At 41.5% G+C, this 12,821-nt stretch overlaps 1 protein-coding gene across 2 annotated transcripts in view; it reads right to left on the bottom strand.

The window, feature by feature from the left end:
* Positions 1-12,811, bottom strand: part of FBXL4 (F-box and leucine rich repeat protein 4) — a 161,686-nt gene extending 148,875 nt beyond the window's left edge. Inside the window, exon 1 of one of the 2 annotated variants that reach the window (XM_019520181.1) lies at positions 12,346-12,811. The gene's annotated coding sequence lies outside the window, so the exon portion shown is untranslated. The remainder of the gene's footprint in view (positions 1-12,345) is intronic. The other variant, XM_019520180.1, reaches the window with a different exon arrangement.
* Between the last annotated feature and the right edge of the window lie 10 nt (positions 12,812-12,821).

Below are 12,821 nucleotides of genomic sequence, written 5' to 3'. Positions count from 1 at the left end.
TCCCCGGCCCCAAAAAAAAAATTTAAAAAAAAAAAAAAAAAAAAAAAAAATCAGCACTTTTTCCAACTTCAACTGTCCTGTGCTTTTGGTCTAACATTCTGCTATAAAGACAAGAAGGAACACAAAGATGAAGTTTTATCATTTACTTCCATTTAAAACGTGCTTTAATCAAAAGTGAAAAGCACATTTTAAGCCTCATAGCCTAGTTTAAAGTCCTGTTGAAAACTCTGTGACCTGTACTACTACTTGGAATAATTAAAAATATCAAAAACAAATGTTAGTTTTCACCAATTATGCTTTTCATTTTCATCAACAGTTGCTATTACACCCCTACAATTGATTTGTATATTCTGTGTGTAATGGGTCATACATTAACAAGCTACAGAAATATCCAGTTTATAAACTATATAACTGCTGTGGAAGCTAGGGAGCAGTAGGTTTCCTTCAGGCTAGGGACAGAAATTACACACAAACCGATTTAAGTAATTAGAAACTGGTTTAAACATGTAAGATAACAGAAGCTCAGTGCACATATACCAGTTTCCAAATGACTGAAACTGATTTAAGATAAACCTAGTTGAATATAGTAACTGATTTGGGTCAAACTAGTTTATGACATCTGCCCCAGACCCTTTCCTAGTTCAAGTTAAATCACAGTCCCTTAGCATCCCAGCATGCTTTGCAGCCCTGGGCTGGGCTGTCTGCTCCAGAGAGCAGGGCTGTCCCCACCCTGCCCCTCTGCTTCCTAGCTGGAATAGTGAGGGCTGGCTGACAAGGGGGTGAGGGGAGGAGCAAGCCCAGCTGGGGATGTAACCCAGACTGCAAGTGGGACTGCCTCCCCCCCTCTGCCCCGCCCCCCAAGGCAAACCCCAGCTGGGGTCTGGTGCCAGGGACAGGGATTAAACAACCCTTACCCACTGCTGGCTGGAACTGGGGACTATAAATCCCAGAGGCACCTGGAGGCAAGAAGAGGAAGCGATAAGCAACCCTGCAGATCCTGCTGCTGTAATTCTGGACTGCAAATCCCAGAGACCTTGGGGACAGCAGGAAGAGGAAGTGAATACACAGCCAGAGAGCCATGCTCTAGTGCTCCCCGGCTTCTGGCCTGAGCCACTGCAGGCATGTGGTTGCATTTCCTGAATCAAAGGTAAATGTATGTTCACTTCTGTTTCAATTTAATCTATGCGGTTTAGACTAACCTGCAAAGATGGAATCAATTCAGCCTGGGGCTTTTTGACTGTCTGTACCTAGCTTCACAGTCACAAGAGGACTCACTAATTTGATACCATGGTGACAGGTAAGTTGAAGTCATCTCTCCTCTCCAAAACCTACCACGAGAAGGTATCTCCTAAATCAGGGCTGGCCAACTTGAAGTACACAGCCATAAGCAGCATGGGCAGCCTGCATGTCATGCAGATCAGGGGGAAAACACAGGGCAAGCAGGGCGGAAAAGAAAAGATCAGGCAGGAGAATGGATCAGAGCGGCACTCGGAGAGGCCACAGGGCTTAATTTGTGACATGCCTGCCAAAATAGTTTGCCCCCACTGTTCTAGACCATTTCCCTTTGAGGTGCCAGTTGTTTACAATGCAAATGACATATACTGACTTCAGTGCGGCTTAAGTTAAAGAATAGTTTATTGTCTAAAGATGGAAACACACAAACACTGACAGTCAGAGTACAAAAGTAAACAAGACTGTAAGAATTAAGAGAAAAAGAGCCCAGAAATCTCGTTCACTTAACTTGACAAGTGAAAATGTATTGTGTGATTTACAAAACCAAAACATAGTATAAATCAAGGAAACAAGTTTCTGCTTTACTTGTGATACACATCAGCAACTACTAAAAATAAATTATTTTTTCTCATAATAACTTATTGATAGACTTTCAGGCTTTTATCATCTCAATTTCCATATCTGATATATTTTAAGGGATACTTAAACATATTAACTGGTAATTATAGTTTATCAAAAACAACAAAATGTTTTGTTAAAGTCCTTGAAATCGCTGTATTTTGAAATTCTGTACATTTTGTAAATTTTTGTAGTTTAACAGGGAAGTGTATTTATACAATTGATTCCTAGTATAATTAAATATGTAGTGCAAGTGAAGCTGATCGACAGGCCATTGAACATGCACTTATGCACATGCATGCACAGTTGTACTACTTATTCCAAAAGTTTTGCAATTATGCTGCGTAAATTATTTTACCCGTCCTTGTCTTTGCTTTCTGTACAGTAGTGATTTTACACCACATGCTGAGGGAGCCATCTTCTTCTGTGTTACTATGGAACAACAGTTTAGATTTTCCACGAACTGCCACAGTCATGAGGCAAAAAATCTGCAATATATAGATAATTCAAACCATACTTTTTGTAGACAGTGACAGGATAGGCAAAATAGTTACAAAAACTTAGCTGTACTTGTAATTAAGCATTTCCTGAAAATATAAACATATACATACAAGAACTTTACCAAAATAGGGCACACTGCACAAATATTACTCTTCTAACAAAAATGGGATAAGTAATTTATATTTATATTTCTAAAAGCAGTGTTATATAGGGACACAAGGATATTTAGTGTAACCACCTGATGATGACTCCATAGCTAAGGTGCATTCTAAAAATAGGTATAAAATAAATTCCTGTTTTTCCTTCAGAACAAAGTGGCTAATTCCAGTTAGCTTTTCTAAGCATTAAATCATCTATGTACTTTTTATTTTGTTCCTCTCAATACTTTTTCCATTGAGTAAGTGGCATTTGAATATGGGTTCTCACTGAAATTTCTCCTTAGCAACCTTTGACCACTCTTTAAAAAAAAAAAAAAAATGTATAAAGCTGCACAAATCTTAAGACTCAAAATGGAGACCTGTACAATCAGATGGGTTTATATTTTTCAGGGATTGGATTAAGGAAGAGTTCAGACTATGGCGATGGCATGTAGTGTCCTGCAGCTGTGGCAAAGGGTGGATCCAAGTGGGTGTACACACAATGAACTTCGAGCTCACCAGTTCATTAATGCAGCTCTAGAACTCATGGTGGAGGGAAAAGGTAAACACTGCTGCTTGCTTGCCCTGTCCCACCCCCCTTGCCTACTGCCAAATTCAGCAACAGCAATATTAGAATAGAGGGGGGCTCTTTTGCCTCTCTCTAGTCTTTTTAAGACCACCTTACAAGATACAAGGATTTTAAGCCCATTTAGAGTTCTGCCATCTAACACCTGAAAGATCCAGCCCATTTCTGCATTAGTTCTGAAAAGCTAACAGGTGTAAAAAGGAGTATAGCAGCACATCAAACAAGTGACTCAAAATACATAATAACAGCAGATCTCATGAGTAGTTTTTGGAGGGCGGGGGTTAAGTTTTTTTTTTTTGTTTGTTTGTTTTTTTTAAATCGTAGAATACTTTCAGTTTAATCTGAAGAAGTTTCCAGCTTGTTATGTATGTCCAATATCACATCTCTCTGCTGAAACAGAGAAAATAGCTGCTGACAGATTTATTCAGCTGGACTATCAACAACCTGAAAGGAGGCTGCTGGACAATCATTCAAGGATGCTATCAATCTCAAAAAATAAGATGACTTAACAAGCGATCAGAGTGCTAATCGGAGAAACAACTCATCATGGAAAGTGTCATGGACAAAATATGCCAATCTTCACCTTTGGATTTATGTTTTGCCCAGTCTCTAAATCAAAGGAAACAAAGATCTAAATTGTGATCATCCCTATGAAGCAAGAACAGAGTAATTATGAACTGGTACTAGACAATTAGAAAGCAAATACCCAGAAGCAGAACACCCTCCCCCGCCAAAAAATCCCCAAAACACAGGGGTAACAGCAAGTATACACCTTTCATCAACACATAGTATAGTATTAAAGAATGAAAATGAATTTCCAAGGGGCTAAACAATATAAGACATTTAGTAATTAATCACAAGTAAGACGAAAGGGAGAAAAAATTATCGTTAAGGAAGCAAAATTAAGTATTAAAAGAAATAAAGTAATGAGAAAAAGAAACCTGAATTGCTTGAGGATTGATAAATTAATGCAAGGGACAGTGTGACAAAACAGGGGCGTGCTTGAAGCAATACTCAGCATGCAATAGAGCCATTCATATACTTGGCATCACCACAGTGAGACTGAAGGAAACTTTTTTGGGGGGGCGGTATTTGGCAGTACTTGGTAATCCCATGTTTCAGGGCTTCAGCTACGGTCATGAAGAATATTTCCCCCCTTTCCCACCCATGAATGATTTGTTTTCCCTCCCTCTCCTTGTACAGGCATACCTCGTTTTATTACGCTTCGCAGATATTGCGTTTTTTACAAATTGAGGCAAGACCCTCCACCAGCAAAAAGATCACAACTCGCTGAAGGCTCAGATGATGGTTAGCATTTTTTAGCAATAAATTATTTTTTAATTAAGATATGTACATTGGTTTTTTTAGACATAATGCTATTGCACACTTAATAGACTACAGTATAGTGTAAACATAACTTTTATATGCACTGGGAAACCAAAACATTTGTGTGACTCGCTTTATTGCGATATTCGCTTTATTGCAGTGGTCTGGAACCGAACGCACAATATCTCCAAGGTATGCCTGTATTGGACAGGAACACTGGACATACCCCCACCACTATTCAGGGTCTTCAGCTCAAACGCACTGGTCCAAAGGGATTTAGAAACCTCACATGTACTTAGCTCAAAGACCTTGCTCACATACTCAGGTCAAACTGACTGCTATCTTTGGGGCCAGGAATGTATTGTCTCCTCAGGTTGGACAGGCAAAAGACTCCAGGCTCTTTTGCCTCTCCCTGTAGTCTTTTTCCAAGATAATTTGAGCATGTATTAACCTGACACATTCCATGTCACAGGTCTCCCTGGTCCAGTATGTTGCAGATCGGTTTGTTTGTTTTAATAGTGTGCTTTGGGGTGAAAGGAGCTGGGGCAGTCTATCTTGTGAACCCTTTGGACACAGTTTAATGCGGATGCAGAGGACTCACCTGATGGCCTGGGAGTCCCACCCCCCTTTCCAGTTTTGTTTCCCATGAGCAGGAGACAGATGAGGCAAACTTTTTGATTTTACTTAATGGACAGAAAAATATGAATGTGAATGCTAATGAAACTTTCAGTGGTGTGAAAGATTGGTAAGAAGCTAGGGAAGGGGTTACACTAAACATACGTAAAAGAAGAGGACTAGAGAACATGCAGTGATTTATTCAGGAATTGCCACGGGTAAGGCATTTCAGGGGCAGCACATAAGACTATGCAGAATACATAAAATGCAGAGACAGGACAATCAAAAGGAGCAAAATGTACAGTTTAAGAATTGAGAAAAAGGTATAGACACAAAGCTTATGCGAGTAATTAGGTGTCCTCCCCTCCCCCGAACTCCACTGTCTCCAGAAAAAAAAAATTAAAGAAGAAGAAAGCCGTCTAGGTCAAAGCAGGTTTTCCTTCAAATCACAGGCAAGTAGCACTGGAAGGCACTTCCAGAGGTCAGCTACTCCAACCCCACTCTGAGGCAGGATCATGCCTATCCAAACCAACCTAAGCAAATCCTTGTCTACCCTTTACTAAAACTACATAGGCAACCCTGAAGTCACAACACAAACTGCAGCTAGTAAAGCAAAGGGACAATGGTGACCAATGTCCTACTACTGAAAAGGTTGTTAAAATATGCTCAAGAGATCCAAGGAAGATGCCCATGCCCTCATATTACAGAGGAAGGCAAAACCCCCAGGCTAGGGACAGAAGTTGCACATAAACCGGTTAAGCGATCAGAAACAGGTTTAAACCTGTAACAGAACAGAATTTCAGTGCACGCAAACCACTTTCAAGATGGCCGAAGCTGGTTTTCCCCCGCTTGCCACTTGAGCGGAGGGGAGTGGTCAAACCCTGGGCCCAGGCTAGCAGAATGGGGTAGAGGGAGAGGAGGGGGCTTTAAACCCCCCTCCCTACCCTACGTCTCAGTATCCAAGCCCAGGACCGACATCTGGCCACATCCCTGCCCCCTCAAGCAGTGAGCAGGGAAAAACCTGGCAGGGGCTACTACACCCCTGCCAGGTAGACCCTGGCTGGGGTCCCATGTTGGTGGGGGACGGAGCCCCCCTCTCCTCCACCTCAGCACGTTGGCCTGGGCCAGGGCCTGCCACGCTCCTGCCCCCTTGGCTCCAGCAGGGGGAGGAAAAACCCAGAAAGACTTTTCTCCCAGCTTCCCTCCAGCCTTCTGGCCACTGCTGAAGAGAAGGGAAGGCTTGCTCTAGAGCCCCCAAGCTTCTAGCCTGAGCCACTGAAAATACTTGCCTGCATTTCCAAAATAAAAAGTGAATGTCTGTTCACTTGCTTCTCAGTTCAATCTAGGCAGTTTAAGCTAACCTGCAAAGACTGAATCAATTCAGCCTCAGGCTTTTTGAATGTCTGTACTCAGCCCCACAGTCCATACTAATCCAGGTAAAATTCCATCCTGACGCCAAACGTGGTGAGTGATCTGACTGTGAGCAGAGGGAAAAGTCAACCTCTGGGTTTTAATTCCAGCTGGAGCCTTGGCACACCCATCAAAATCCCAAGCTTTTGCTGCAGTCAACTGTCAACGCCTCTGAGGAAGGCAAAATAAAACCAAACCAAACCAAACCAAAACCCTGACACCTGTATCAACAGGAGGGGGAAAAAAATTCCTTCCCGGCCCCCTGCACCAACGAGCTAAGCCCAAAAGCATGGAAACTATCCATATTAGAAGACAGGAATGGCTATTCCAACCTCTTTTCAAACACCTTGTCTTATACACCTTATTGTGCACCGTTCTTGAGCACCTCCAATGATGGAGGTTCCATAACTCCCCCAGACAGCCTACTCCACCGCCTCACTATTCTAACAGTGAAAGAGTTTTTCTTGATATCCAATCTAAACCCACTTTGCTACACTTTTAAGCCACTGGCCTACATCCTGCTTCCTACCGCTAGAGAGAAAAGTTCTTCCTCATCTTCTGGTATTTAAAGACAGCTGTCATTTCCCCTATTTTCCATATGCTGAACATGCTTATTTCCTTTAACCTCTCTTCATAGGACTTGTCTTCCAAGGCCTTTTATCATTTTTCTCACCTGTTTCTGGACCCTTAACTTCTCCATGTCTTTCTAAAAATGTGGGACCCAAAAAAGCTGTATACAGTACTTTAGATGAGGCCTAACTAGCACTAAATAAAGAGGCTTCTCATGTCTTGCACGTAATACTTCTGAGGAAGCTCAAAACCACATTTGCCTTTTGTGCGACTGTATCACACTACGGACTCAGAGTCTGTGAACCACCAAGACTCCTAGATCCTTCTCTGTAGTGCTGCTGTTCAGCCAGACACCACTCCTCTTTTAGCACCTTGTATTGGTCAGCACTGAACTTCATCCTGTTGGCTCCAACACAACTTCCCAATCTGTCAAGATCCTTCTCAATTGGGCTCCTGTCCTCCTGTGTTTGTAATACTTCCCAATTTTGTGTTGTCTACACATTTGCTTAAGCAGCTCTCTCTCTCTACCATCCAAATGATTAATAAACGCATTGAAAAGCATTGCACTCAGGAGAGACCGGTGTGACTCAACTCAAAACCTCCAGCCATTCCAACATAGGTGAAAGTGGAGAGAAATTATAAATTGATCTATTGTGTCAGTTGTCTACCCACCTCATAATTTTGTCTAATCCATGTTTTTCACATTTGCTTATGAGAAGGTCACATGGAACTTTGGCAAAAGCCTTGCTGAAAAAGAGACAGACTATAGTCAAGATTTCCTTCATCCACCCAAGTTTGTTTGACACAATCTGTTCGCAATAAATCCATGCTGGCTGCTCATGATCAGCTTTTCCTTCTTCAGAATGTTGCTCCAGTAACTGTCTTATAATATGCTCTAGCAACTTCCCAGGTATTGAGGTCAGGCTAACCAGTATCCTTTTTGCCTGTTTTGAAAGTAACTGGAAAATGGCCAATATAGTGCCCCCTATGGTACCTTGTCCATTTCCTACAACTTTGTAAATATCATTGCCATGGGCTCTGATATCTCCTATCCAAGTTTCTTCGGTACCCTGGGTTGAAGGTAATCAGGCCCTGCTGACTTGGGTCAGCATCCAGACCCATCAAAAAGCTGTTTTGTTATCTCACCCCCCAGCTTTCCGTTTCCTTAACAAACCGTTGATGGTTGTCTGGTTGCAACCTAATTTTTTGCAAAGACTAAAGCAAGACATTGTTGAGCAGCTCTGCCTTTTTTGCACAACCTTGGCTATTTAACAGTGGACCCACAGCTTGTTTGGTTTTGCTTTTCCAGACAATGTATTTATATAGAATCTCCTTTTGTTGTCCTTAACTTGCCTCGCCAGGTAAAGTTCATTTTTTAACCTTTGCCTTCCTGATTTTGTCCCCAAAAGTTCTTCTTGTTTCCTGGTATGCTTCCTTGGTAACCTGTCCAGCTTTCTATGCCTGCATGCTTTCCTTTTACATTTGAGACATCCTAGAATCTCTTTATGCAACTGGTTAGTTTCTTGCCATTCTCCTTGTTTGTCCATTGCATCAGAAGAGCATTTTGTTGGGCTTCCAATACTTCTCTTAAGAAGCTTCCAGCCCCCCGGACATCTTTTTCCTTCGGTCTATCTTCCCATGGTACCATGCCTACTATCTCTCCAAGTGGTTTGAAATCCTCCCTTTTTTAAAACCAGTATCTTAAGTCTGCTGACTTCACGTTTCCCCATTATCAGGATCATAAATTCTTATCATGGTCACTTCTTCCCAAGTTTCCCCATCATCTTCACATCTTCCACCTGTTCTTCCCTATAGGTCCGTACAAGATCCAAGATAGATGGTCTCCTCACATCAACTTCCTGGAGCAGGAAGTTACCCTCTATACAAATTAGGAACTTGCTTGACATTGTTTGGCTGTATGATTCTTCCAGCAGATATCTGGAAAATTAAGTCTCCCAACAGTACTATAACTTCTAGGAAATGTTGACACCTCCTTGAAAAGTGCCACATCCACCTCTTTTTCCTGACGTGATGGTCTATAATAAATCCCCACCATTATATTGGTGCTATATCTTTCACCTTTCATCTTCACTCAAATATATTCTGATCTGCTAACTTCTTCTTCCTGAACCAGGGAGCAAATGTATGCATTTCTGACATGCAAGGCAACACCACTGTCTTTTCTGTCAACCCTGTTATTACAAAACAGAAAGCCAAATTAAACCTTAGCATTTTTGATAAATTACATTTTGGAGCACTCAGTCCAAAGCAGCAAACACTTCTATCCTACTCTGTTCTTTTACTCTGTTTATTCCACAGACTGAATCGTGAAATTTTTGCTAAATTTCACTTTGCAATTTTTTCTCTGAAGGGACAGTTAAATGGGGTGAAGTGGCACTTATGAACTGCAGAATGCTAAACATCAAGACAAGTTTCCTAAAAAAAGGGAAAAAATGTTTAAGATAAAAAATTTTCATCTATTACACCTTTTGCTCTGCAAAAAAATCTTACTCATACATGTGCCATCTCTTTTTTCAAGTACCACATTCTCTTCATCTGTGATACTCCATCTTCTCTTACCTTGGTCCAGCATGTATAAAACACTGCTGGAAAAAAAAAATCTTTTCCTTCCATCACTTTGACAACATCCTGCCTTTTGGCATCTTGAGCTGGCTTTTTCTAGTTTTCCCCATTAATTTTGAATTTCCCTCTCTCTTGTTCAAAATTCTGTACATTACACTTGCTGATATCACTTACTTTTTCCTCCTATTCCCCCCCTATTTTTACCTGCTTATCAAAAATGTTGCAATCCTCTCACACGTTACCAGACCAGGAAGATACTAGAATTTGATGGATTTAAAGAACTACAATACAGGTAAGAAAAGAATGAATACTACAAATGCAGGATGGAAAGCAACAATATCAGGAGTAATGGAAATGCAAGGCAACAACCTTAAAAAAAGGAAACAAAAAGCGAACAAAAAAAAAAAAACAAAAAAAAAACCACCCTTTCCAATAAGTTGTCCAGGACAACTCTGAAAAATTAAGGGAAATGTGTTTTAAGTTACAGAAACAGATCCTGAGGAGAAAGATTCTGCTGAGTAAGGAAGCTCTGGGCTTCTGTGAAAACAGAGGCTTATTTCATGGGTAGGAAGAAGAAATGAGGGTCCAGGGTTCTGGATTAGGACAGATAACTGGGAGGTAAGTCCCTATGTTTTCAAATTCTCAAATGAGAGGTGCTATATTGTTGCAAAATGTGTTACAGTCTATTGATTTTACTGCTATTCTGGTCTTTATAATCCAAAACATGGATTCCTTGTTAATGGCATCCTCTTTTCTAGGTATCTTGTTAACAGTAACTTGACCTATTATTGTATTGTTGAATACTTCCTTGGTTTTTTTTTTAAATAAGTTCCAGTCTTCTTACAGGGAATCTATATTTCTTTCTGGAATTTATTGTTTCATTAACCTAGGTACAACAGGTGTTGATAAAGATGCAAGTCTCCACAAAAAGTGTTGAGAAGATACAAATCATGTACTGGTTAAAACATTTGAGAGAGAGAAAAAAAAGTCACCTCTTCACAAAAAAGGTCACCATCCAATCTTTACGTTAAGCAGAGGTATTATTTCTAGTTATGTTTTGAGTTATTTGAATCCCCCTTTTTGGAGTTTATTTACATACAGCTACCTTCCGGTCTTCAACCAACTTCTTATTTTAACAACTGATTTATCTATGTAATTTATTTAGTCTTGAAAAGCTTTTTCCCAGACTCTCAATCATTTTTGTTGTATGAAGGAAAAACAGGTTGCTGAAGGACAGCATTAGAAATGTTGCTCAAGGGCAACTGACCAACCTAGTCACCAAGCAAAAGAAAAGCATTGCTTAGAGAACACTAAGGTGAAGAATCTGGGATGACAGCATAAAAATCGCAGAAATTAAATGCTGAAGAGATCTAAATTTACCTATATCAGGGATGTTAAAAGTACAGCCTGTGGGTCTCCCAGACAGGCCAGGAATTCAGAATTGGGGTCCACTGCCAAAATCTAGGGTACCCAGAGCCCTACTGGGAATAAGTATCAGTGACAAAAGGTGAGCAATGGCTGTGTTAATCCCAGAAACCACCACATCCCTGGTCCAAGTCCAGTGTACAAAAAGCCCCGCAGTCTGGATAAGTTTGACACCCCTGACCTAGACCAAGCCCACATCAGTGCAAAACTGGTCCCGAGACATACTGGTTAGGAAATAGCTTGTAACGTGATGCCATTTAAAAGCAAAAAACAAAAACAAAAAAATCTACAAAGGGCTCGAGGAGACCATTTTTTAGGCCAGAAAGGTAATAATTCCTCTTTATCCAACCCCTGTTAATATTACCCTTGGGAGTCCTATAGACGGTTTGTTCTCACTATGAAAAGAAACACCCACAACAGTAAATTACAAAGAATATATATATGGCAGAAGGAATAGATGGCATGACCTGCAAAGAAAGATCAATGGAACATAATATGTTCACCTTACATAAAAGGTAGAAAATGGAAATCTGTTAACTATCATTACACAAGGCTGCTCAGAAGAAATACTACATCCTTCCATTTTACATCAAAAGGAACATTTCTACCACAGATTAGCATCAATTGCTGTTAATTACCCAAATTAACAAATAACCTACAACATAAATTGCTGAATCTAAGCTGGTATTAAGAATTAACAAACTAAATAAACTAAATGCTCCACATCCAGGACACATTTGTCACAGACCTTCACAAAGGCTAGTCTGGCACAAGGGAACCATGTCTCATTATTTTAAAGCCCATTAAGGAGATGATCCTAACTTTTTAAAATGCCAACTGTGGGCTCTGCAGACACACAGAAAATGTTCAGTAGGCCGATGCCCCACTCGGTGCAATTCTGCTGTCTGGTGAGACAGATGCCTACTACTAATCCTTTCATGTTAAAAAGATGCAGCTTGCCCCAGCCTCACCAGCGTAACTGATTTTTTTTTTTTTAAATGCACCTCGTTCTCCACCAGGCCTAGAAATGCACCCCCTCACTCCTGAACACCCCTCCGAGAGCTCAGAAACAAATGCCTCCCTCCTCCGCCCAGTGAAAGTCTCAAATGTACCACTTCAACCCTGCTTTCTGGCTTGTAACCAAAGCTCGTTCATCCCCTCCTCACCTCCACTTCTGGCTGCTGCCCCATAGCGCTTAGCTCACAAATCCATGCTGCAGAGCACAGGCCAGGCATGCCCCAAACCACCCCGAAGGGGGCACACTCCGTAAGAGAGTCTGGGGCCCACACGTGGCAAGCAAGCTTGAAACAAAAGTTGGAGCAGGTCTCAAGAGCCATTCACCTTTCCTCAACACCTGGGTGGCCAATTTGGCACATGGGATTTCTTCACCTTTTGCTTTCAAACTGCTGCTCAACAGACTTTTCTTCAGGTGGGCTCCACAGGCGCTCCAAAGCACAAATGCTCTCCAACTGACTGCCAAAGCAGCGAGCCCACCACCCAGCCTGCCTGGGGATCACCTCATGCCAGGAGGAAGGAACAAGCTCAGGACTCCACCCCAAGCACAAATCTGATTTGGTTCCTTAGTCACGGCTCCCAGTTGAATACCCCATAATCCCAACCCAATCTCAGCTCCTTCAGGTCTAGTACTTGATGCACGCTATTATTTCACATCCTCCTTAGTAATGAGGCTCCTCTGATGAAAGTCTAACCCTTCCCTCCTTGCTAACAACCTTTAATTGTGCACATTTGAGTTTGGGAAAAGGAAGTGGGACTAAAGAACCATCTCAAGCCTCCAACCCCGGGCTGCCTCAACCCAG

The sequence above is a fragment of the Gavialis gangeticus genome, unplaced genomic scaffold (assembly GCF_001723915.1).
Source record: "Gavialis gangeticus isolate Ggan-Ray unplaced genomic scaffold, GavGan_comp1, whole genome shotgun sequence".
NCBI classification, from domain to species: domain Eukaryota; kingdom Metazoa; phylum Chordata; order Crocodylia; family Gavialidae; genus Gavialis; species Gavialis gangeticus.
This window is presented reverse-complemented; position numbering and strand designations above follow the sequence as displayed.